Source organism: Vombatus ursinus, unplaced genomic scaffold (assembly GCF_900497805.2).
Source record: "Vombatus ursinus unplaced genomic scaffold, bare-nosed wombat genome assembly UNPS02000582.1, whole genome shotgun sequence".
NCBI classification, from domain to species: domain Eukaryota; kingdom Metazoa; phylum Chordata; class Mammalia; order Diprotodontia; family Vombatidae; genus Vombatus; species Vombatus ursinus.
Genome location: NW_020940360.1, coordinates 13,426,288 through 13,453,168, shown reverse-complemented (window position 1 = coordinate 13,453,168; position 26,881 = coordinate 13,426,288). Strand labels below are relative to the sequence as shown.

Here is a 26,881-nt window from a genome sequence, read left to right as displayed (position 1 = left end):
CAATGAGCCTTTGTACCTCAGAAATTGATGAACAATATAAACATATAAATGTATATTTATACACATTTATATAAATATATCATGGCATGATTTATTGTTTTGTTGATTGGACAAAAAGGTGGTGGAGAAAATGTTAATAGTGCAGATTAAATTAACAGGTGTGTCATGAGCATTTTTTTGAGAGACAGTTGTTAAACATTTATGAGCAACCAGTTCTCATCCAATATCGCTCCCTTTCTCAGTTGAAATTGCTTTTAAAAGTTATCCACATTCTTTGTCTCCACTTTCTCTCCTCTCACTTGCTCCTCAACCTTTTGCAATCTGACTTATGCTCTTGTCATTCAGCTGAAACTGCTGTTTCCTAAGTTATCAATTAATCATCTTATAATTGCCAGATCTGATGGTCTTTTCTCAATCCTAATCCTTCTTGACCTAACTGTTGAATGTGGCACTGATGACCACCTTCTCCTCCTAGATATTGTCTCCTCTGATTCTCATCGTATTAGCTCTCAGTCTTCTTTCGTGGCTCATCATTCACATCATGCCTCCTAATTATAAGTGTCCTCAAGGTTCTGTCCTGGGCCACATTCTCCCTTCCTTCTGTATTCTTTCTTGTTAAACTTGTCTCTTTTTAACTAACATCTCCGTGCAGATAACTCCCAGATCTATATAGATATAGCCACCGAGCTTCATTCCTCGATGGACATTTCAAACTGAATGTCCTGGAAACATCTTAAACTTAATATGTCTAAAACAATGCATTATCTGTTTGTTCCCCTAACCCTCCCTCTTCCAGACCTTCCTATTTCTGTAAAAGACACCATCATCCTTCTAGTGTCTCTGGTTCTTAATTTCAGCATTATGCTAGACTCTTCCTCATCCCACATATCTAGTCAGTAATAAAATCATACCACTTTTACCTTCACAACATTTCTTTGAGCCAACCTATCCTCTCCATTCATAGAGCTACTACTTTAGTTCAGGTCCTCATAACCATTCACCTAATTTATTACAACAGTCTCCTAATTGGTCTCATTGACTCAAGTCTCTCCTCATTCCAGTCCATCCTACACTGCCACTTCTCTAATTTTCCTTTCCTTGAGATTTGACCATGTATTTCCTCAACTCATTCTACTGTCTCCCTTTTGCCTCTGAAATAAAACCTAAATTCTTCTGTTTAACTTTTAAAATCATAAGCAACATGGCCTCAGTCTCATTTGGGCTTTACCAAATTGGCCTTCTCTCCGTTCCTCACAAGTAACAGACACTTCATCTCATTCCTGTGCCTTTGCATTGGCCTTCCCCCATGCCTACATATTATATGTTATATATTATAATATTATAATAATATATAGAATGTATTATAATATATGTCCTCCTTATATCACCATATAGAGCCCTTCTCTTCCTTTAAGTTAAAGCTCAGAGACCATCTTCTACATAAAGCCTTTCCAAATCCCTCCGATTGCTAGTGCCCTTATACCAAGCTACCTAGTGTTGGCTACACTCTATATGTTTGGTTTTTTAATGTATTTTGTATATATTTATCCATATTTTTGTCTCCCCCATTAGAATGTAAATTCCTTGTGAGTAGGGATTGCTTCCTTCTTTGTAATCATGTTCCCAGTTTTTAGCTCAGGGTGATATAGTAGGTGCATAATTGATACTTGTTAATTGAATGACTCCTCCCACATGACAGTATGTGTACTAAATTGAATTACTTAGAAAATTCATGTTGGACAAAAGGCACAATTAATTCTCTAATTCTTTTAAATGAATTTGTTTTTTAGTAATGATAACAGCATATATATATATATATATATGTATATTTGAAAAATTTAATGGAATAATACATATGTGTGAGACATGCAGTCTGCAGAAGGTACATTTGCTTATTTATTACTCTGAATCACACTGCATAATTTGTTGAAGCTAAATAGAAATCAAGATGATAATGCTTGGTGGCACATATGGACTTGCAGAACCTTTGTAATAACACCATGCTCCAGTTATTCACCAAGCATTTATTAAACCCTACTAATTAGAAAGTGACTTCATTAAGGGCAGGGACTGTATTTGCCTTTCTTTTGATCCCCAGCATCTAGCACGTAGTCAGCAATCGTTTATTAGCTCTTATAGTCAATCAGCTAGCATTTATTAAGTACCCATGTGTTTAATAAAGCTGACTGACCATGTCATACAAAGAACAAAATAGTCCTTTCCTTCAAAGAGCCCCCATTCTATTAGAGGAGAAACACAGGAACAACTTGTAATGGAAATGGAAAAAAAGTCTTTGGAACCAGAAGATTTGGTTTCACTTAACCTTTCTGAGCTACTGATCACTAATCTGTAACATGGAGATAATAATACTTACAGTTTCTAATTTTCTGGGTTGCTTTGAGGGTCAAAATGAAATGATGAGGATAAAACCGTGTGTGTGTGTGTGTGTGTGTGTGTGTGTGCATTTACTTGTGAGTGTTTGCAAAGTGCTTTAGATATGTTAACTCATTTGATTCTCACAGCAACCCTAGGAGGTAGGTGCTATTATTATTATTATTCCCATTTTACTATTGAGAAAATTGAGGCACAAGGCGATTAAGTGACTTGCCCGGTGTCACACAGCTAGTAACTGTCTGAGGCAGGATTTGAATTCAGGTTTTCCCGATTCCAAACTTTGAACTCTATCCATTATGCCTCCTAGCTACCTAAGTAATTTGTGTCTATAAAGCCCTCAATATGTCAGTTGTCAAATTTAAAGGATTCTCTACAATAGTAAAGTAGCAGTCTATAGCATGAATTAGTAATTGACTGGAACAAAACAGCTAGAAGAATTTCTCTACCAGAGTTCAACAGGTTGGGGATAGGTGGAGAGAAGGCAGAATGGTGAACGTGTTGGGATCAGGGCACAGGGGATGCAATGGCAGTAGACAAAACATAGCTAACGCTGAGTAACTGCAGAATCAAGGCTGAAAGGAGGCAAGGAAAGTCAAATCAGAGTTGATAGACTAGGAGAACAGGTAGGAATTGAAGAACTGTATATATTAAAAAATAAAGATGGAAAATTGCTTGAGAAATTTGTGGTGGGGGAGAGGGAGACAGAAAGAGAAATTGCATTGCATAGAGAAATAAATGATCATCACATGGCAGATTTTTTTTAGAATGAGCTCAATTTAATGAAGTGGAAAATGCCAGGCTAAGAAAGTAAAATAGATGGGAGGAGAGGACCAAAGAAGAAAATGCAGAAATAGAGGTCTGGGTGGTATGCCACTGAGGTATGGGATTGGCTAGCAGATGTAATTAGGTAGACCACGAGGTTGGCCATTGAACCTTTAGGCCTATTCATTTCTTACCCTAAGCTTTTGGAATATCACTTAGGAGTCTACATTAGCCCAAGTGCACATTAACGTTCATAATGCAAAGTGGCCCTTAAGAACCACTAATGGATGAGAGACATTAGACCTATATTACGCTAAGCCAGAAAGGCAGAAGCTTTTTACCTTGCATGTCTTCTATAGGAGGCATTTGTAGTGATTTCTTAAGTGATCCTTTGCTGACTCCTCTTTCTCCTTCCCTGCCTAAATGTGATTTTTTCCCCGAGGCTTTATTCTGGATCCTCCTTTCTTCCTTCTCTATGCACTTACTCTTATTCATCCCCATCATTTCAACTGTTACCTCTATTTAGATGACTCCCGAAACTATCTATTCAGCACTGACCTTTCTCCTAAATACCAGCCCTTTGTTTTTAGCTGCCTCTGCTTGACGCATCTACCTGCAAGTCTTGGCAATACTTCAAAATCAACATGTCTAAAACCACAGTCCTCATTTTCCTTCATCTCCCTTTCCCTTAAACCCACTTTGCCATATAATTTTACTGTCCATTATTCTAGTCATCTCAGGCTCAAAACCTCAAAATCTCCTTTGACATCTGACTCTCCCTTACCTTCCATGACCAGTCAGTTCCCAAATCCTATGAAATTTTTAAAAAATATCTTTCTCATCCATTCTTCCCTTTCCATGCCTACTGCCCTTATTAAAGGCCTTCTGTCCTGCCAACCAATCTCCTTCCCTCCAGTGTCTCTTCTCTCAATCAGCATGCACACAACTACCACACAGCTTTCCAAGGTATAACCCTTTATGTACTTGGAATAAGAACGACCTGGGTTCCAATTTCTTATCACTTACCTTTGTGGCCTTGGGCAAGTCACATAACTTCTTTGGGCCTCAGTTTCTTCATCCGTAAAATGAGAAGACTGAGTTAGATTGCCTCTAAGGTCCCTTACAGCACTAAAGATATTATCTGATGTGCCTGAAATGCTCAGAAATCTTAGATAATTCATTATTACCCCCCAACCCTTTGGCAATTGCTTCAATCTACCTGTCAAGCCTTATCTGCCTCCTGCACACATGACCCTATACTCCTATCAAACTAAGATTCCCAAATAGAGTTTTTAGATATAGAAAAGACCTTAGAGTTTATCTAGCCCAGGGCTTCTTAAACTTTTTCCATTCACAAAGGCTTCGCTTCTTCTTAAACTGTGGGTCTCAACCCCATAAACCCACAGTTTAAGAAGCACTGAAAGCCCTCATTTTACATGTGGGGAAACTAGGGCCCAGAGGAGTTAAGTTACTGGACCAGTGGCACCATCACTAGTGCATGGCAAAGCCAAGAGTATACCTAAAGTCTCAAGACACTTAATCCGATGGTCCTTTCCCTGTATACCATTTCTGATGTTTTATCCGTCCTGCCTTGGTATTTCTGCTCATATCATGTGTTCAACTTTAAATGCCTCCCCCCCAACTACCTCTGTTTTTTAAAACTCTTCCTGAACTTCAAAGTCCCAGCCCAAATGCCACCTTCTTCAGGAATCCCTTCTCATCCCATCCAGAAGGTACTCCCTTCATCTTTGAAGTCGTGAGACAGTTTAGTAATACTATCTTTGTGGTATTTCTGACAAACCACTTTTTTTTGAGATTATTCAAACTACCTGTCTTTTCTCCCCTACCATATTGGCCTATCTCTCCTCTCTTTCACAGCCACACTTAATGAAAAAGTTGTTTACACCCGATGCCTTTGCTTTCTCACTACATACTCAGATCTCCTCAGTGCCTTATAATCTAGCTTTTTCTGCCATTCTACCAAAACTCTCCTCTTACGGAGGCAATGAGTGATGTTCTAATCACTAAAACCAGTGGCCTTTTTTCATTGATTAATGATTAAGATTCACTTTATCATTCTTGACTTCTCTGAAATATGTGACACCATTTACTGCCTTCTCCTTCTGGTAGTCTATTCTCTCTTGGCTTCCATAAGAACACACTTTCCAGATTTTCCTCCTACTTCTGTAAATCTACCTTCTCTGTCTCCTATAGTGGGTCCTTTACCTCTTTCCAACACTCAAGATGAATACTTTCCAAAGTTTTTTCCTCATCTCTCCTGTCCACTTATTTCACCTTCTGTCCCTTGCCAATCTTAATTCATTCTTCTCACTTTATTTGTATCTTCTTTGCGTGATCTCCAAATCTGTGTCTCCAGCATCTCTGTATCCAACTTTTCTTCAGATAACTATACCTCATCCCAAGCTGCTGATAGTTCAGATCTACTTGGATATCCTACTCCATGTTTTGAAAACTGAGTTTATTTAAAAAAAAACAAACTGTTCTTCCTTCTGATTTTATTATTTCTATCATTCACCCAGTCTCCCATATTTGGAAACTTTGTGTTTTCTTTATCCTTTCCCTCACATGTTATTCAGTTATTAGTAATACTAATAACTCACATTTATGTAGCACTTTAAGGTTTATAAAATTGCTTGTCTACAGCCTTCCTTAATAAGAGTAGTTAATATTTATATGACCCTATAAAATTTGCCGAGCACTTTATATACATTATCTTATTTGATCCTAACAATCTTGTGAAGTAAGTGCTTTTATTAATTCTTTTTTGTTGATGAGGAAAATGAGGTTCAAAAAGGTGGTCATGTATTTAGTGTCTCAGGAGAGATTCCAACCCATTGTTTCCTGACAAGTCCAGCGGCCTTTCAAATGTTTCACTTTGTCTCTTTTCCTAGTGAGGTATTACTGTCGTTGTTTAGCCATTTCAGTTGTGTCAGACTCTTCATGACCCCATTTGGGATTTTCTTGGCAGAGATAATGGAGTGGTTTGCCATTTCCTTTTCCAGCACATTTTACAGTTGAAGAAACTGAGACAAACAGGGTTAAGTGACTTTTCCAGGCTCATACAACTAGTAAGTGTCTGAAGCCAGATTAGAACTCAAGAAGATGAGTCTTCCTGACTGCAGGCCCAGCACTCTATCGACTGCGCCCCCTAGCTGCCCAAAGCATTATTACCCTCATTTTATAGATTGACATCCTGTTGCCTAGAGAGCAATTCTCAAATATTTATTAAATGCCTCCTGTGTTGCAGGCTTTAGCCTAGGCATTAGGGATACAATAACAAAAAAATACATAACCTTTTTTTTTCAAGGAGCTTATGTCCTACTGGGGGAAATAACATGTCCATACATAAGTATAGAGAGATTAAATGTGAATAGAATAAACCCCAAAGTAAATAAAAGCTAGTTGAGTACAAGTTAGTTAGGAAGAAAAAACACTAGGTGCTAGGGGTGGGGTGGAGAGTGGGATCAGGAAATGCTTCCTGTGGAAGGTAATACTGGAACTGTGTCTTACCAGAAAGGGAGGGCAAGGAGTGGGGTACATTACAGGCCTAGGGCACAGCTAATGCAAAGTCAGGGATATAAGAGATGGAGTACCTACCATGTGTGGGAAATTGAGAGGTCAATTTGGCTGGACCATGAAGTGTGGGAAGGAGAGTAATATCTAACAAGATGGGTAAGATAGGTTGGGGCCAGTGAGGAGCTTTAAAATTCTGACAGAGGAATCTTTTATCCTGGAGTCACTAAGGAGCCACCTAAATTTATTGGATAGAGGAGTAGCATAGTCACAGCTGCACTTAAGGACTCTATACAGTATTTTGCCTATCAGTCACTTTGGCAGCTATGTGGAAGAGGTGGGAGTGCAGAGAAAGGCTTTAGACAGAAAAGCCAGTTTGGAGGTCACTGCCATAATCCAGGCAAGAGATGATGATGGCCCAAACTAAGATAGTGGCTGTGCAAATATCAAGAGAAGGGGTCAGCTCTGAGAGACATCAAGTTAGAAATGCTGAGATTCAGCATGTGATTGTACATGTGGGATGAAGGAAGGGTAAGGAATCAAGGATGGCATGTGAACCTGAGAGGCTGGGGAAATAATGGTGCCCTTGACAGAGATAGCTTAATTCATAGAGGTATGAGTAAAAAAAAAAAGTGAGGCAAAAAAAGAAGGTAAGGGATTTGTTGCCAATCTCATGGCTAGTAACTGTCAGAGCTGAGACTCAAAACCCCGGGCCTCTGTGGATTCAGCACCCCTTTCCCTATGGCATGTCTGTCAATGATTCTATGTCCACAGTGTTTCTTAAAACAGATAGTAATCTATTCCCATGCCACCACCTTCGTGCAAGCTCTCATCACTTGGCTAAACTACAGCAATAGTGTCTTCTAACAGATCTTTCTCTCCTCCAAACAAACTATCTTTCACTCTGCCTTCCTTCTTTATACATTTCAGTCCTTTACTCACAGCCCATAGATAGTTGGTTCCCTTTGGCCTACCAAGTAAGGCTCAGAGTCTTTTGCCTACCATTCCAGGTGCTCCAAAACCTGGCATCGCTTTCCTGCCTTTTCTCTTACAATCCTTCTTATAGCCCTCTGCTCCAGAAAACTGAACTATGTGCCATTCCTCCTTACATATCATTGTTTACTGCCTCAGTGTGTTGACTACTAATGTTCCCTATAGCTGAAATGCTTCCCCTACCCAGTACCTCTTAAGTTCTTATCTGTCTCTTAAAGCACAATTCAAATGTCACCCCCTCCAGGGGTGTTGTTGTGAAGATGAAATGAGATATCTGTAAAGAGCTCAGCACAGTGCTTAGCACATAGTAGGTGCTTAATAAATGCTTGTTACCTTGTTCTGTGATCATCTCTAGGCAGTAATGACCTTTCCTCCCTGCTCCTCAACCTCACATCTCACTTTGTTTGCTTTTTTTCTCTTGTGTTCTTATCAAAATATTATTTTGTATTAAGAGTTATCTCTGTGATGATGTGTCATACTATGGAACTGGCCAGGATTCTTGAAGACTAAGATGGTGAAACACTCTTCCTGACAGAACTTTCCTAGAATTTAAGCCTGAACTTGGCAATAGGTCTTTTATGCAAACACCACCTAGCTAAGTTCAAAGAGGCTCACAGCACCAGAGGCTTGATCATTAGATGTTTATTTTTGGCTGCAAAAATTCATGAAATCCATCTTCTAAGACATAAGATGGTTGCAGTCTATATGCATGGAGGAATTGCCCAGATCCTTGAAATATTAAAGCATATATGATTATTTAGGCATATATCATATTCCCCTACTGAACTTTTAGTTCCAGGATAGCATGGATCATGTCCCATCTAAACTTTGAATCTCTCTCTCCCCAGTGCCTAGCAGAGTGCTTCTGAACATAGGGCAGATGGCACTTAATAAAGATGTGTTGAATTTTAAGTGACTTAGGGGCCGAGACTATCCCTTATGCATTTTGTATTGTCCGCAACACCTAGCAGAGTGACTTGCAGGTGTTTAATACTTGTTTTTTGAGTTGGATTCAATTTAGCATTTTGAATGGATGAAGGAAAGAGAAAGGAAACCTGACTGTCTTTAATATGCTGCATTCTCTGTAGAGAATCCACATTATCATCCAGGGCTCAGAGTGCCCCTCTAGAGTCTTTTGAAATTGTCTTTCCTGTGTCTTTATTTTGTTTCATGCCTATTCCTATCATGCTAGTTTAACTGGTTTTTGATTTATGCCTAGACTCTCAATCAAGAACTTCTTAAAATGTGTACTATGTCCCAAACATTGAGCTAGACACCGGCAATACATAGATAAAAATGAGTCAGCCACTGTCAAGAAGCTTGCATTCTATTTGGGGAAGCAACATGTACACAGCTATACAAAATATATACAAAGAAAATAAAAGATCATTTCATCAGGGAAGAATTAACAACTGATGAAGGGAGGAGGTGGAGGCTGGATTAGGAAAGGCCTCATGAAAGAGGAGGCACTGGAGCTGAGCTTTGAAGGATGCCAGAGCTTCGAAGAGGCAGAGGTGAGAAAGGGGTGCTTTCTAGGCCTGGGGGCCAGCCTACACAGAGGCACAAAGACAAGAGATGGAATATAGTGTGTGAGGTAAGCAACGTGCAATAAAACTGAGCAGGTAGAGCCTGGTTAGGAAGGGCTTTCAATGCCAAATAAAGGCATTTGCGTTTGATCTTCCAAACAATAGGGAGTTAGGGTAGTGACATGGTCAGACTTGTGCTCTAGGAATATCATTTGGCAGCTCTTTGAAGAACAAGAGGGGAGACACTTGAGGCAAAGAGACCAATTAGGAGGCTATTGCAATTGTCCGGATGAAAGATGAAGCCTATTATTGTACTAACCTCCCATCTAGGCTCCCCACTTCCAACATTTCCCCCCTCCAATCCATCTTCTGTATTTCCACCCGACTGATCTTTCAGGTCTACTCTAATCGTGTTTGTGCCATTGTTTTCTTTGCCTACCAAATAAAAGCAAACTTCTTAGCTTTTAAGGTCTAAAATAATCTGGCCCCAACCTCTCTACCTCTGCTTAGTATTATGGCCATTTATTTTTATGTCTTTATCTCTCCTTCTGGATTCTTAATTCCATGAAGCTAGAACCCATGACATCATGTCCCACCTCGCCTATAATATGATAGCTTGTACCTTGTAGGAGTACTTGAAACATTTGCTGAATGAATGAGTGACTATAGCTATATCCCTAAGACAATCTGTAAACATTAAAACCTTCAAATGACTTGTACTTCATGTGATCCCCATCTCTTCTTTTTCTTGTTACAGCACCACCCAAAATTATATGCGTATCACTTAGCTTTTTAATTTGTTTTTTTCCAGCTACATTGTTTTGTCATGTTACCCCAGGAACATCCTGTTATTTGACATAACATAATATAATGTGATGTGATATTTCATGCTGCTTAGCAAAAATTAGAATGGTTGTTGGCTGCTTAGATTTTTCGCGGGTGGTAATTAGCAAGCAGATTCTCTCTCACACATACCCCAACAGGAAATTTTCAATGATCCATTAGCCTGAACATAGTAGAAGGTTTTTCCAAATCCAGCTTCTCATTTAATTAATTACTTCCCCTGAATATTTGCCTTTGGGAAGAGAAGTTGAGGGAAGGGGGGAATCCTCAGAAACACATAGTAAATTCAGATTCTCATTTCACTGTTAAAGGAATCAGGGCCAGCAGCTTTTGTTTTAGATCTGTGTCAAACTGTGATCCAAGAACAGATTTACTGACAACTCTTGCTCCCTGTGCATTGTTCAGCTTTTTTCATTTCGCTAGAATCACTAAGTTAAAGAAAAAAAGCACATGAAATAGCCCTCATTGAATCAGCGGGAGCTGGAATTCATTCAGATTTTGGTAGGATCATTCCAGCTTTTTGTCCTTGCAAGGGAGATATGTATTGAAATTCCCTCGTCCTCTGTGCTGTGCAGATCTTATGTGAGTAATGTTTCCAGCTCTAAACATTACAAATAAAGAGTTATCCAAAGAAGAATGACCAAAATGTGGCAAAAATAAGATCTATAGAAAATAGTCTAGGGGAATTGGAGAGGAGAAAGGGCTAAGAATTGGCTTAACTGTCTTCAAATTCATAAGGGATTTTTGGAACTTTGTGTAGGGGCGGGGGGATTGTTAAGAGGAACATTTTAACTAGTCCTATTCCATAAAGACCAAATAAGAGAAATAAACCTACCTTAAAGGATTTGATTGAGATTGGGCATGACATAGTAAAAAAGTGGTAAAATCCTGAGAATGACAACCAAGGAACTCTGAGATAAGATATCTTCTCCTGGAAAGGGAAAACAGCAGCCATTTTCTCTGGATCACTTAGCCATCCTCCTGACTAAAAGGAGGGGCTGGACCAGATAGCCTCTTGGTGGACCCCTTCAGCCCTATGGCCTTATAAAGTGACCATCCATTTTCATGACCATCCCAGATGACTTTTGATTTCTGACTTGATCAGTCACTTGTGGGTATTGTTCCTGAGTGTTCTTGATAGCATTTTAAAGCCACTGTATATTATGTTTTCTTGAATTCCTTGCCTTGTTAGAGGAATCATTAAGGTTTTATGTAATCTAGACATCTAAGGCAGTATAGTCTATCTGTCTTGTTTTTTCCCATAAATGAATCATACATGCCTTAAATATTTCCAATATCAAATTGAACCAGCGATTTTGTAGCCTCAGTTCTACTCAGTTCTATTCATTTTTAAAAATGTTAACTATTTTTACATTTGTTAATTCACTTTTCATTCTGATTTCTCAATGGTAAAGGGATGCACTCTAAGGCCTACTGAGAGTAATCTATCCTCCTGGTAAGCAAGGGTTTTGAGACCTTATTCATCAGAAGATGAGGCAATAGTCATTCAGAAAGTATACCTGCCAGGGGGAATTTTTTTAAATAATTAAAATTGAAACTCAGAAGCTGTAATGAATGAACAGCAAATTTTCAGAATTATCTTTTTGTACATTTCGATTATGTTTACCTCAGCCTGAAAATCCCAGCCATCTTTGTGTCCATTTAATCTTTTGCCCAAGTCATACATCTTAGGAATTCGAATATACCCCAGCGGTCCCAAATGATCATGAACTCTTCTCATTTTATAATTAAACCAGAATGTTCTCCTTTGTCCCTGTTTGCTGTTTGAACAAGTATATGATAGCATACCATGTCAACATGCGATCTTGGTCCCTAATGTAATTTGTGTTATCATATCACTACTTTATAAATAAAGTCACGTGTAAGTTAAGTGATTTGCTTTCTAGAGGTCATTAAAGGTCAGCATTTTCTTAATGGTTAGACAAATGCTTTATTTACTTGACTTTTTTATTTAGGGTAAGAATATCTTTAATACAAGCAAAGATTTACAGAAAAAGAATTATTATCTCCTCTTGGGAGCACATGGATTAGCTTACCTTATACACTGAGGAACACAGAATCATTGTTAATTCAATTTTTTTACAGTTGCATGCTGTATAAGACTATTGCTCCAAATCATCACCTAGGAGGTAGGAAAAAATGATTACCAAGGGTAAAGGGAGGAGTAGAGAAAAGGAGGTAGAAGAGCCATCAAAGAAAATTGTTGTCTTTGCCATTTTTTTCAGAATAGGTTTTTTTATGACCAAGAATGGAATGAGTTGTTGGTTGAGTGAGGTAGGACACCCTGTAGCAGTTGCTGTTGTTACCTCTTGGTTTTTACAGGTAGTGGAGAAGGAAATAGAGGCATGGAAACTACCTTCATATCCCTAAATAGATTTCTAACCCCTACTGTAATTCATTTTTTGGTCCCCAGTTATTTACTCTGTCCTTTTTTACAGAACCAAAATAATGATTGTTTGTAGGAACTCAACATAACCTAATGGTCAAACTCTAAGAAACAGAGGGCTCAGCCCTAACTTGCTCTCTACTAATTGCTACTTTGGTTTTTCCATACTTAAATTAACTATGTTCTCTATTTATGTAATTGAGATGATTAGAACATTTACACAATACAGTAAGATGCTGCAAAAATCAGTAGCACACATGCTAATATCTATTTCTCTCCAGGCTTTTTCAGAGAATCGAAAAAATGGTAGCAGCTCAAAACTTGAGTAGAGATTTCAGAGGAGGAACCAAAAATCAAGGAATTGGCTTGAGTTCACTGGCTTCAGTACTTGGGGGGTGGGTGTGGGTCCCTCTTCTAACAACTTCCATTTGCCTCTTCATGAGTAAAATGACTGAAAATAGTTATCATCCCCAGAGCCAACCTTACAATAATGAGCTTTTCTGAATTGGCTAAGTTAATCATCAGATAAAAGATGTTTCTAGCCTTTTAAATTTGCCTTAGCATAGGGTTGTCCTGGAATACCCTCCGAAGACCCACCATCATCATTTCCACCCCACAGTAAACTCACCTGAGCAAAAATGGAAGTGACTTATAGCCATTCCTTGTCAAATCATCAAACAAGAGGACAAACTGTACTCTAGTTTGGTCCTCCTGTCCCAGTCTGACAGGTGGTGTGGAGGAAACGGTGTGGGATTTGGAGCTAGAGGACCTCAGTTTCATTCACATTTTCACTTACTACTTGTAGGACCTTAGGTAAATCACTTCATCTCCCTAGGCCTCAGTTTTCCCACTTGTAAAATTCAAGTGGATTAGTGAGTAACTCCCAAGGTGCTAAATGACCCTGTGACCCCTCACATAAAGTTGTGCTGATTAACACTAGTTCGTAATAATGCTGATAATACCTTCTAGTAAGGTGGTGCAGGAGATAGAGCACTAGACCTGAAGTCAGGAAAACCTGAGTTCAAATATGACCTCAGACAGTAGATACGTGCCTCTGGGCATGTCCCTTAACCCCTATCATGCTCAGTTTCCTCATCTATAAAATCGGGGTAATAATAGCACTAACCTCTCCCAGTTGGGAGGATCAAATGAGATAATATTTGAAAAGTGCTTCGCACAGTGCCTGACACACAGTAGGTGCTTGATAAATGCTTGTTTCCTTCCTTCCTTCCCTACCATAATATAAAGCCTAGTGCCTACTTTGAGTCTTTGTTCTTCACTTGAGTTGTTTAGTATCACAGAGCATATGGAAAGCACTTTATACAAACAGTAGGACGTCTTGTGAGTGGGAATGTAAGGTAAATTGCTCCACCTAGCTGCTTCTGGAGCACAAAGTAAAAGAGAGCAACCAAAAAAAAAAACCCTAAGTGTTTTGTTTTGTTTCGTTTTGTTTTGTTATTTTGACTCTTAACCCAACACTTAGATAGAAGTTGAAGGTCACAATTAGAGAAATTTGGCTCCTTAATCGCTTAGTTTCTCTCGCTCTAATCCATTCCCCAGCCTAGCCCACCTTCATCATTCCCTCCTCTACATACATACACACACATATATACATACATACATTCATACATACATACATATATACATATACACGTACTTCTCCTATAGGGAGAAGGGTCATCCCTCCTTCAAATATAGACAATATATTTTGGATTCTTTTTCTTTTTTTTAAGTATCAATTTCTGCAAACTCATTGGAGAGTTGTCACTTCTAAATTAGATCTTAAACTAGATGTTAATAGACTCCTAGAGAGGAAAGAGTTAGCTCGCTCCTTTCCCCATCCACTTTCTAAGATGTCACAGTATTGTTTCCTTCTTATCTTCTAGCCAACTGATCTCCAAATATTTTTGTTTATCCACCTTTGTCAGCAAGAAATTGTTGAGCATATACCCGTGTGCATGCAGTATTTGCTTATTTAGAAATTAGATATTTTGCTACAGTACTAATAATTACATCCCTTTAAACACATAAAAATAGACATTTGTATGAGATAAAGATGAAGTAATATTTGTTCCTAGGGTCATTAGAAAGCACTAGAGTTTATTGAGTGGTACAGTGATGTGCTCAAACCTGTGCCTTAGGCAAATCACTTTGGTAGTTGTGTGTAGGAAGAGTTGAAGAAAGAGACATATAGCAATGAGTCCAATAAAAAAAAAAAACTATTGCTTTAGTCTAGGTGAAAGGTGAGGAAAGCCTTGGCTAGGGTGATGGCCAGGTGAGTTGAGAGAAGAAAATGAATGCAAGAGATATGTTGAGGTGGTAGAATTTATTTTATGTAGTAACTGAATAGATACAAGGAATGGGAAGAGTGAAGAATTGAGAATGGCTCTGAGGCCAAGTGCCTGGGTGATTAGGAGGATAATGATGTCACTGACATATAGGGAAATTGAGAAGAGGAGCTGGTTTTGGGGGATATTGAGTTCTGTTGAGTGTTGAGTTTGAGGTATTTACGGGACCTTCCATTCAGAGTGCCCAATAGTTGATAATATGGAAATAGAGCTCAAGAGAGAGACAAGGAAGATATAGATAGATAGACAGACAGACGGATGGATAGATATGTGTATTACATAGACACCAATATATTGTAATATTATATATATGTAGTAATATGTATATATATATATATATAATGTATATTTTTCCCTGGGAGCATCTACATAGAAATGCTAAAACCATGATTCACCAACTGCTGAAGTCAACAGAGTATAGAAAGAAAAGAAGGCAGCCCAAGAAAGAATCTTGGGACCATTCACAGTTAAGGGATGTTATGGATGATTGTCCAGCAAAGAAGACTGAGGAGTGGTCAGACAGGAAGAGAACAAAAAAGACAAGAGTTAAAAAAATCCAGACAGGAGAGAGCATCTAGGAGGAGAAGATAGTCAACATTGTCAAATACTGCAGAAGTGAAGGAGGATAAGACAGAAAAGGTCGTAGATTTTTGGCAATTGGTAAATCATTCGTAAACTTGGAGAGAGCAATTTCAATGGAATTTTCTCAATGACTCTTGCATAGCTGAGGGTGCCCGGATATGAATTAGGTCATAATTCCATGAGTAACTAAGACCTGCTCGGGAGAAGAGAGAGATAAGGAGCTTACAACAGTGAAGGAAGAAGAGTAGAGTAGTGTTTGGAGGACAGGATATAGATGTGATTGTGTTGTCGAAAAGCCCCACAATTATTGCCTCTCCAGGGGAGGGTAAGATGTGCCCCATCTCCCCACCCTCTAATTGATTGATCTTATACTCATTAGGGTCAGGTCATGTGTCTCCCCCCCTTTAGAAACTGCTGCTCTAGCCAGTCACTTCCCCTCCTTCCCATTCACTTCCCATCCCCACTTCACCACCGTTCCAAAAGCTGCCAAACATAAACCTCAGGGTCTATCTAATCATTTGGTATGTAAAAATCTTCACAGTTTAGGATTATTAGCATATCCAAGCCACCCCATCCATCCTAGTCCTATTATTGTAGCAGGTAAGCATGAAAGCAAATTTTAGCTTGTTATGGTCTGAAATTTAGCCACCCAGGAACTTAGCTTGCATTCATAACATTGTTGCTATGGTAATAACTGCCCCTGTAACACTGCTTCCCCTAAAGTCAAGTCTTTGGAGAACTAATTAATGTAGGTGAGATATGCGTGTAGTTTATTGAGTAAGAATGTGGAAAAGAGGGGAAAAAAAGTACTATCAACTTTCAACATAGTAAAGTTTAAGCTTTAAAATGAGCCGACAGATGGTATTTGATGCCAGCATCCAAATGCTGTGTTGTATGCTGAGGATACAAAGACAAAAACAAAGGAACTTCCTCTCTAATCGGAGAGACAGGACACAGTACTTTGGTTTGCTGTTACTGGGATGATTAGGTGAGTGGGATCAGTAAGGAATAGAGTGGTTTTTCCAGCCCTCACATTGGCACGGTGTTTCATAGATATATTTCATAGATATATATTCATAGATAGCAATAAATACTTTTTCATTCATTTCATTCGTTCATGATTGTATCTTTCAAGGAACCATCTATTATCTTGATCTGTGCATCAGAAATATCTTGTTACTGGGGATCCTGAAAAACCTCATTTTTTTCCTACTAATTTAGAGTTTTTTACCCACAGTTGAAAAGTACAGTGGCACTTCGCTCTGTGTAACTGAAAAGAAATGATTTTTCCTTAGAATATATTTTGCAAAATGTCTGCCTCCCCCTTCCTGCCTTTTTATCAAGGCATATTTAGATTATCATCATAAAGATTTTTTTTGAGATAGAAGGGATATTGATATCCTCATTGCATGCAAGCCATTATATGTAAATCATACATAAATCAATTATAAACATGTCTGTGACCTTTCTGACCTTTATATACCAAAGTAGGTGTGGTGCTCAAGAAAATCTTAGGGGATACTCTATTTCTATGTGTTCTGTGTAATACTAAGTTTAAAAAAAAAGTGAGTTGTCTAAAATGTTTAACCAACCTGTAGTGATAATCATGTTAGAAGAGCTTTGGACTTTGGGTCAGGAGAGAGACTAAGTGTTTGAATTTCACTTCTGACACCAGCTATGTGACCATGGGGACTCACTTAATCTCTCTGAGCTTCCAGAGTTTCTTGTTGCATTTATTTTCATTTGTTTTGCTTTGTTTTGCTTGTGAACTGGGGATTAATAATACCTGTGTGTAGTATTTACTTCAGAGTATTGTTATGAAGCTCAAATGTAACTATAGATGTAAAGTACTTTTCAAACCATAAAGCACCATCTACATGATGTCTTTATTTTGAATAATAACAAACATTAATAAAAATAATCTCTGAAATCACATATTGCATGGGTTAAAAAAAACTTTTTAAAATGGAAAATTAATATTCAAAGACTTTATTGGCAGAAATAATGAGACACAACCCAGTTGTTTAATTTATTCAGATCACTAGTTGAGCTGGACCACTGACCTCAGGGTCGCTGATCCCCAAAATAGGACCTTTGATGGCATGATATTTTCTTTGGCCCATCCCAGGCTATCATGGTACATCTAATGCCAGAGGGCATCTCTTAGTGTAAGATGCAGTTTTGGCTGGTCATATTTTCTGCTTCTGGTCATATTTTCAGATTCAATGGAAGTTTTAAGATACCTATTAATTGATTTCTTTGGGATTTAGTTAACATCTTGAAAGCACTATGCTAGGCTAAGAGAAGAGTACCCTTGCCCATAAAGGATTTTATTCTAATTCTTATAAATTTGACTTGCAAAAAAAATCCACAGCCAGCCATGAAGTTGTATATGTATGTGTGTATAAGTCTATACATGTCCACTTAAACATCTTTGTGTGTATACACATATGCATGTATGTTGTATATGTGAAATTCATGTCGACATAAATACATACATGTGTGTTTATGTGTGTGTATAAGTATACTGTGTGTGTTGTATATATAGATCTTTTGAATGTTTTCTGAAGTAGCTAAATCCCAGTGTATTCAGTATCCAAATAGAAGATTATGGTTAAGAGGTAAACTAGAGAAAAAAGTAGTCTAAAGTAGTAGGTTCCCAGCAGTTCTCTATGCTCAAACATAGTATATTCAGTAACTCTTCCATCCCTAATGCAGTCTTCTATAAATATTCCCTGATTTGTACATTAGTATATTTATAATCTGGGTTCAACAGCTCCTAGAATGATTGCAAAAGACTGAATGAGGTTCCTAGGCACTAAGATCTCTACTTTGGGCTAGTGCAGAGGTTCCCAAACTTATTTGGTCTACTGCCCCCTTTAAAAAAAAAATTACTCAACCCTCCTGGAAGTCTTTAACCCGTGAACGGTTTGTTTTATTTGCCTCATTTCAAAAAATATGTGACTTTTAAGAAAAATAACATCTAAAATTTAATAATTTAATTATAAACTTGTGGAGTTTTTCCTGCATTGAAATTCTGATGATGCAGTATTGTATCATGTAACCTTATAGTATCGTATTGTAAACAAGTCATTACACGTACATATTCCTGCTGATGCATGCTGGACTTCCCAACAATGTTCAACACACTCGCCTGCCAACACTTCCTTGTTAAGACCTGTTGGCAGACTTGACCACTGATCGGTTATAACTTGCATTTTATGTGTTTATTTGGAAAATATTGTAATTCCTACAACCTTAACTTTGTTACACAACAGATGAAATATGCATAAACATTTTCAAAATTTTCTTCTCTTCTATCCTTATGCTTCTACCGCCCCCTTATTTTTATCCAGTGCCCCACAATTGTACCCAAGGCTACTACTGCCCCCATGATCGTTTCAGTGTTCCCCTAGGAGCAGCATCACCTACTTTGGGAACCTCTAGGCTAGTGCTTCCTATTCTGGAGATCAGAAAGCACTAGGGAGTTATGGAGGATTATAGGTAAGTAGTCCAGTGCAAGTAAGGGCAGTAAAGATGATCAAATTTAGACCTTATTTATGAAATAAAATTTTTAAATATTAAAAGTTAAATTTAAAATAGAAACATTTAAATATTTCAAAATTAAAGACCAGAATAAAACCCTAAAAAAAGCAAGGGTCCATTTTATAATTATAATGACTAACCTTGGCTCAGGAGGATAAAGGAAGAATTCTCTTCCTTTCTTTGAAGAGGTGGGGCCTAGGGGCATAGAATGCTGCACTCACTGACTGGGTTTGCTTAAGTAGTTTTCTTTGTTACAAGGGAAGGCTGTTGCTGGCTGGGGCAAGGTTATAAATGGAAATGACAGTGATACAAAAACAAAAGGCAAAAATAAAACTTTTTTAAATCTTCAAAAGCTAATGTTCTGTTTTTAAGTCCACTAATTTTAAAAATAGGAAACGGGTAAAAATTCAGTTACTTGGAAGGAGATAATCTTAGCAAGTGTCAGTGCAGTCGGAAAAAAATATTATTCACTAGTATTATTTGCCCCTTATTTCTATCACCATTACCATTTGGTGTTTTGCATGTAGGTTTTTTTAAAATTATTTCTGTGGGTCACTGAAACTGTTTTTGTCAGACATTCGAATATTTTGAAATAAACATAAGAATTTGTTGGACACAGTGACCTAATTTTGACTTCTGAGAAACCCGAGTTAATGACCCCAAATTCTTTGAAATTCTATGAACAGAGTAGGCTTATGGCAAGATTATTTTGGTTTTACCTGTGGAAAGTTGCCTGCTTCGTTCTTTGACAAAGATGACCTCTTGCACAGAAAATGCATCTACAGATGTTGGATTTGTAATCTTTTTTCCTTTCTTAACATGGAGCATTGTCCCATATGTCTTTTTTTTCCCTTCCAAAAAGATTAGCTCTTGCCTTCTCTGTATTGTATCAGTCACAGAAACATACTGCAGTGATAGAGTGTTTACCACAGAGAAATATTTGGTGACAGATTTCCTTGAACTAGGTCAATGCACCATTTCTTACCCATGCACATAAGTGCAAACTTGTCCCAGTATTCCCTCTATCTACTTTATCAACTAAATTAGGCTGGGATATAGGTTCACTCTTGAGAATTGGAAGATGCTGGCAGAGTTTGCTACCTAGGTGAGAAAGCCTTCGTTTCTGTGCCCTCTTTAATCTGTGAGTGTATTGTCAATGGCCTCTCTGCTCACTCTTTTGTATTACATATGTTAAATGATAAATAATTAGTTATCCATTCAGATCAGCATGATTCAGAGTCAGTAGGTGAACTGCTTCTTCACTTCCTCCTCTTAAATATAAACCCATTCATTTCCAAAGTTGTAAGGATACCTTAACTCAATTCTGCTCACTGATATTATGTAATTATTAACTGTTATTAAATTTATGGTCTTTCTGCTTGTATCAGAAGATCAGTACATATTAACTATATAGCCTTTTTTTATTTCATACCTGCTTTCAGTACTTAAATCCAAGTAGGAATTAGGAAATATTATATTTTCATATCAAAAAATTTTTATCTTCTTAGAGCATAAGGTAATTTTTTAAAAAGTGCTTGGTTTTAGAGTCACATAACTATAGCTCTGCTGTTTACTCCTTTGTAACATTATTGAGCAAGTCACTTCACCTCTCATAACCTTATTTTCCTCATCTGTAAAATGGTGGGCCTAGACCAGATGGACCTCTAAGCTCATTTTCAGATGTTATTCCATGATCCTTTTTTTTAAAAATAGAGTATCACCGTTGTTGTTGTTTAGTCATTCAGTTACATCCAATTCTTTGTGATCTCATGGACCATTAATGTCCATGGGGTTTTCTTAGCAGAGATACTGGAGTGGTTTGCCATTTCCTTCTCCAGTGGATTAAGGCAAACAGAGGTTAAGTGGCTTGCCCAAAGTCACACAGCTAGTAAGTATCTGAGTCGGGATTTGAACTCAGGTCTTCCAGACTCCAGGCTCAGCACTCTATCCACTGAACTATCCAGCTGCCATCATCAGTGTATGTAGCACCAATTTCTTTGCCTTACAGCATTTCCTGTCAATGGTGTGAAACTTACATAAAGTATGTGGTTGCTAGTACAAATGTGTTCTGCTTTAACAAAAAATGAAAAATCCACACTTGCCCCATATAATTTATGGAATGATTATTCATTACAAGAATATTTTCTTTTATAAAAGGATTCATTGGAGATTCCTTTTAAAAATAACCGTCCATTCTGGATCTGAGACATCAGTTGACAAACTAGAGTGTCTAAAAGTTGGGCAGGCAAGATGATGCAGGAGGGCCTTGTGTCCATGTCATTGGAGGATTAGGTAAACTACCTGAGGATATTTAGCCTGGAGTAAACTTGGGGGCATACATTTGCTGTCTTCAAGTATTTAAAGGGCTGTCATGTAAAGAAGGAATTTGATTTGCTCTATTTTGCCCCAGAGGGCAGAACCAGGAGTAAGGAATGGAAGTTGCTGAGGTCAGTTCAGACTAGATATCAGAAAAAAATTCCTCACAATTAAAGCAGCCCAACAGTAAAATGAGCTGTTTCGGGTAGTGCTTGGTTTCCCCTCCATAAGGGAAGCAGAGCTTCTGGAAGACTGTTTGTCACCTGTGTTTTAGTGGATATTGTTTTTGTGTATTAGTTGGACTAAATGGCCACTGTGTTCTCTTGCAACTCTATTCTGATTCACACCTAAGTGTCTCATAAAGCAAGTACTGCCTGTTAAGAGATCTATCCCAAATAAAAAAATTATTCTCTTAGATGGAGAAGTTTTCATTTTTTAAAATCTCTGATGCCTTTTTTTTAAACAAAACAGCTATTTTCATTTATACCCCCTTTACTGAGATTTCTCTTGTAACATAGCTATGCAAAACTGCCAGCATCGCTTAGCCTAACAGCGGAAAAGCATTATGCAACTGTAGTCCCCTTATTCTGCAATGAAAGGCAGGAACAATGTTCATTTTTTCTGTTTTTGTTGGTTTCATTGTTATAATTTTTTCTGTTCTGCTATTTTAACGTGAAGTATCCTTTTATGATGAACTTAACAAAAAAAAGTGTGTGTGTATATATATGTATATATGTGTGTGTATATATATGTATATATATGTGTGTATATATATATATATATAGTATATCCTGTGCTCCAACTCTTAATTAATATAACTAACCAAATATTTCATGCTCTGATACCTTTACCCAATATGATCATGCCTAATTTGATTGAGTTTCAGAATCGGATTATCAAAGGTGTGAATAATCCTAGTCATCTCTTGAGTCAGTCAAGCAAAGACATAAACTAGGTGGGAATAACCTAGTTAATTACATTGGGAAGGAAAGAAGTATTTCAAACCATTGGATACAGTCAAGCAATAAAATGGATTAGGTTTGCTTGAAAGAATTAGACACATCTGGGCTTAATGTGTATAGGGAGATTCTAGCAGAAGAGCTGAACAACTTCTTCAGAAGTCAAGCTTTGGGAGCACTTGAGAAAGCAGAACTCAGGGCAGCCAGGCGGTGCAGTGGATACAGCACCGGCCCTGAAGTCAGGAGGACCTGAGTTCAAATCCGGCCTCAGACCAAACACTTGACACTTAATAGCTGTGTGACCCTGGGCAAGTCACTTAACCCCAATTGCCTAAAAATAAAAAAAAAAGTTATTGAGAAAGCAGAACTCACTTTCCTGTACCAGGGGTGAGAGAGGGATGGAAGGAGGAAATCCAAGGACAGAAGCCCCTTCTACTCCTGCCCGAGTATTTGACCATGTCATAAGAGAGACTCAACTACTAACAGATAATATGAGAGAGAGAGAGAGAGAGAACCTTAGTTTCCTTATCTGCAAAATAGAAGTGAGCACTAACATTTCTTTTTTCTTTCTTTCTTTCTTGTGTGGATGTGGGTGTGGGTGTCTAGAACTGCGATTTCATTAGTGTAGTAAACTCTTGGTATGAAAACTACCTCTGTTGATGAAGTACTATGATAATGTCAGGGAATAGTGTGGAGCAATGAGATATTAAGGGAATTATCCATGATCCCAAGGTAGCTTGGGTTTTCTCAACTTCCAGGCTAGACTTCTATCTACAACTGTCTCTCCACAAATATTTACATTTATATATTAAAACACTTTGTATACATCATCTCATCTGATCCTTACAGCAACCCTGTAAGGTAAATACTGCGTGTGTTATTTTCTGTTTTACAGAAGAGGAATCTAAGACTCAGGTTAAATGTTCATGATCCACACAAATAGTAAATTTTGGTTGCTGAATTCAAACTCGAGTCTCTCTAGGGTTCTTTTTCCCATCACATTTCCTAACATCATCATCACCCTTGCATGACCACCCTTAGAATATTGCAGGAAAGTTACTTTGCAAGCCTTTAAGGACCACACAATATTTGTTGTTTGTTGTTGTTTTTGTGAAAATACATGAAAAAAGCACATTTTGTCTTGTCAAAGAAATAGAAACAAAATAGATGCTAATCGTTTAAGGAATGGTTCAACAAGTTATGGTAAACAAATGTCATGGAATATTGATACACATAAGAATTGCTGAATATGAGGAATTCAACAAAGCATGTGGTAGAACTGATACAAAGTGAAGATAGAAGAACTGGAACCACAATATACATCATAATTAACAGTGTAAATGGAAAGAACAAAAAACAATACTTAAGACCTCCCCTGTAGTATTATGGAGAAGGTACTTTGCAAACCTTCAGTGTTTCACAATGTTAGTTATTGTTAAGACACATGAAAGTAGCATACCTCATAATTGAATGTCATGTAATTATAATGGTCAACTTTGGTCTCAAAAAAGAGATGAAAAAATACATCTCTCTCCCTTCCTTGCAAAGGGAGAAAACATGGGTGAGGAATATTGCATATACCATAAAATTACCGATGTGTTGGTTAGTTTTTCTGAAATTTTTTTCTGTCCTTTTTTATCTTTTATTACAAATCATGCTTCTTTGGGTAAGGAAGGAATGATATACAAACAAAGCACTGAATGAAAATGTTTAATGAAACATGAAAATATTTTAAATGTATGAAAGAAAATACAATACTTTTCTGTTGCTTTTATGGTATCCTTCATGACTTTATGGTACTTTAAAGCTTATACTCTCTCTCTAAATCTTGTGGACTTAAAATAGTGTTCCAAATCATCATCAAAACAATTTTCATCTGAAGGTTTTTGAGAGGCATTCATCTCTCATATTCACTCCTGTAATTCACAGAGCCATCATTTTTTTTCCATTGGTCATGGGTGTGCATTTTATTTTTCTGTAGAGGAGTCAGCAGATTTCCAAATGAGTAATAAGCTGGGTGTGGAGCGTGTCTTCTTCTCTTCAGGCTGTGCATCTAAATCTCTCTTCAGGTATTTTGTCTTATGTAGGTAAGATGCTAGTTTAAGGAAATGATAGTGGTTTTTCTTTGTTAGCTTCCATTAGATTCCCCTTTCATGGAGAGCTATTACAGATTGTTCTGATATTATCTGCTACTCTGCTATTATTGATTACCATGCTATTCTGTTTCGAAATTGAACTGATGAAAACAAATTGGGGCTGGATGTGGTATGATGCACTAGCATAGGATGACCAGAATTCTGGTCTAGCCAAGTTCAAATACTCATTTCTGTGCAGGAGAGGAGAGGAGTTAGCAGGATGGATTCTGCACCACTTTGCTAGATCATATAGGAGATGTCAAATGGTAGAGATGGGGAATTGACTGGCCTATTTTTGAGATTCCTTCCTGATCCAAAGTTCTATGATTCTAGTGACCTGTTGAAAGCAGAGATTGATAAGACATGGAATATTTGAAAGAGAAGTGGTTAAAAGGGGGGAAGGGAGGCAAATTTACATTTCAGCATGGCATCATACAATGCGGTACTCTGCCAACCGCCTACACGTGGCACAGGAAGAGAGCTGATTAGGCACCATTGTAAAACAATGCTTTCCTTTATAAGTGTGTGTTTGTGACTCAAGGAAAACCTGTTTCGTTTGCCCTTGAAGATGTAAAGACCCAGAATCTTAGCTTTTTTTATTTTAACCTTAACCTTGTTATTCTTGTAATACCCATTTTAAAAATAATCATGAGTTCAGAACCAGGATTTTCTTCAGGTACTCAATCATACTACTACTCCTCTTCCTGTTATTTCCTAGGTGGTGTAGTAGAAAGAGGATTGTACTAGGAGTTAGGAAACCCAGGTTCTAGTTAGTGACTCTGCTGTTGGGTAATTCAACTCAGTTCAATTCAATAAACGTTTTTAAGCACCTACTATGTGCCAGCACTATGCTAAGCAGTGAATATACAAAAAGAGGCAAGTCACTTAACCTTTCTGGGCATCAGTTTCCTCATCTGTGAAAAACAACAGCCATAGCCCAGCCTATCTTTAAGGACCCTGCCAGCTCATATTTGGGTGTGACAAAGCTGAGTTGTGTTAATCCTCCTCCTCAGCAATTCCCTCCAGTACAGCCAGATGTCAAGGCTCAAATCCTAAACTTAGATCATGGCTCTCAAGCTAGGAGAGAGTCTCGGGTGCCAAAATGAAACACCAGAGTTGTTGCTGACAATTCATTTCAGTGAAGCAAAAATATTTCAATCTCGGTGAGTTTCCCATCTTATTTGTTCCTTGTGTTGTTAATTTGTGACTGTGGATAGTTTGTCTAATGCTTAAATCACTCAGGAGATAAAGTTCGAGGAATTGTACAACTAGTTCTTTGCAGAAGTATCAAGAACAAAGAACATAGAAGAAAAATACAATCTTCACTTTGTAGAACTTAGACTTATTCTCAGGTAAATATTCTTATTGAAATACTAGCTGAAGGAGAAGATTGTGACTCCCTAGCCAGGTTTGTGTTGGTTGGTTGGTTTAAATGAAATAGAGACAAAGCATACTACATTATCATGGCACAAAGTCTTCCTCAAAGTATAAGAGAATACAAAATCACATCCCATTTAGTATCCATTTGTATGCCCTTTAGCCCTATTTGTAATTACTAGATAGGCATGTGTACCAACACAATATCTTACCTCAAATATAACATATATGTGTCTTTTAAACATGTTTATATGTATATGCCTCACATACACTTGGACACCTATCTTTTTTTATGCACCAAACATATGTCTGTAGCAAGAGTATTTAAACCATCAAGAGTCTAATTGAGAAAGACTCGACTTACCAGCATACCTTGTAGGTAGATGAGAATGCATGGCGAAGCCATCTGATTTGGTCCATTATTGTATTTTCAATTATCTTTGGTGCTCAAAGAAAAAGACATTAATATAGCTGGGGATGACATAGCAAATTATCACAGCTCTCTAACCTTTTAAATTGCTAACAGTGTTGTAATCTGTAATTATAGAAATCAGTGTGAGAATTGTGGCACTGCATAATTATCTTTCCTGATACTTTATTGCTGAATGAATTATTAATCAGAATCAGTCTTGTATAGTATTTGCAGCAACTCAGAAGAATAATGTATAATTAAATTTCATTATTCCTATTTTTGTGCTGGTGTTTTATGATGTTGTAATTGATAATTAATTGGTTAAAAACTCACACAATGCTTGGGTGTTTCAGGTGGCTAGGAATGTTCAGTGTGCTGAGTTTATTAACTAAATACAGTAATGATCTTGCTGAAGGGTACCATGAAGTAGAGTCCAGTATATATCATTGGGTTGCTGAAACTAGTGCATTAATTATTAAGCTTTTATGCTCCCTAAAACAAGGTAGCCACAGTGAGTACACACAAATCATTAAAAGATCATAATAATGGATTTTTGAAGCTATTCAATTTGAAGAAATCAGTTTGAAGTAACCAGCTAACATACTAGATTAGTATATTTCCACTACTAAATTCTACCCACTTGAGGAGTAGCCTTATAGAAATTGAAGTAGTCTTATAGAAAAATATCTTTTAAAAAAAAAAGGTTAACTTAAATTATACCGTGAAAAAACATTTTCCCCTCTGCCT

At 37.6% G+C, this 26,881-nt stretch overlaps 1 protein-coding gene across 4 annotated transcripts in view; it reads left to right on the top strand.

Moving 5' to 3' along the window:
* The window catches only part of BACH2 (BTB domain and CNC homolog 2), a 407,704-nt gene that overhangs the window by 267,251 nt on the left and 113,572 nt on the right, over positions 1-26,881 (top strand). The window contains exon 1 of one of the 4 annotated variants that reach the window (XM_027856851.1): positions 25,396-25,508. The exons of the other annotated variants lie outside the window; for them this stretch is intronic. The gene's annotated coding sequence lies outside the window, so the exon portion shown is untranslated. Of the gene's footprint in view, positions 1-25,395; positions 25,509-26,881 lie in introns of those variants that run through there. 4 annotated transcript variants of the gene reach the window in all.